This window comes from Corvus brachyrhynchos, unplaced genomic scaffold, assembly GCF_000691975.1.
Source record: "Corvus brachyrhynchos isolate BGI_N302 unplaced genomic scaffold, ASM69197v1 scaffold194, whole genome shotgun sequence".
Lineage (NCBI taxonomy): Eukaryota > Metazoa > Chordata > Aves > Passeriformes > Corvidae > Corvus > Corvus brachyrhynchos.
This window is the reverse complement of record NW_008237890.1, coordinates 551,379-551,699: the sequence shown is the minus strand read 5'-3', so window position 1 is coordinate 551,699 and position 321 is coordinate 551,379.

The following is a 321-nucleotide window of genomic DNA, read 5'->3' as shown; positions in this document are numbered from 1 at the left end:
ATGGGAAGGACCCAAAGCACTTGGAGCAGTGTTCCAGCCCCGGATTTTCTCTCTGAATCTCCCTCCCTTTCCCACAATGAAACTCAGCATGCTGCTTGGAGCTTGGGCTTCAACCAAACCTTGATATAAGGGCACAGACCCCAGAGGAGGGGGGATCTTGGGGGGAGCACCGAGGGGGGTGGGAAAAGCTTCTACCTTGGAGATGCCACTCTCTTTGGCTTCAGTCTTCTCCATCTGTCCCATGTCGGCAGCCACGGAGGTGACAGGAGGTCCACTCCTGGTCCCCTGCAGCTTGTCCTTCCCAGGCAGCTCCCTGGGTGG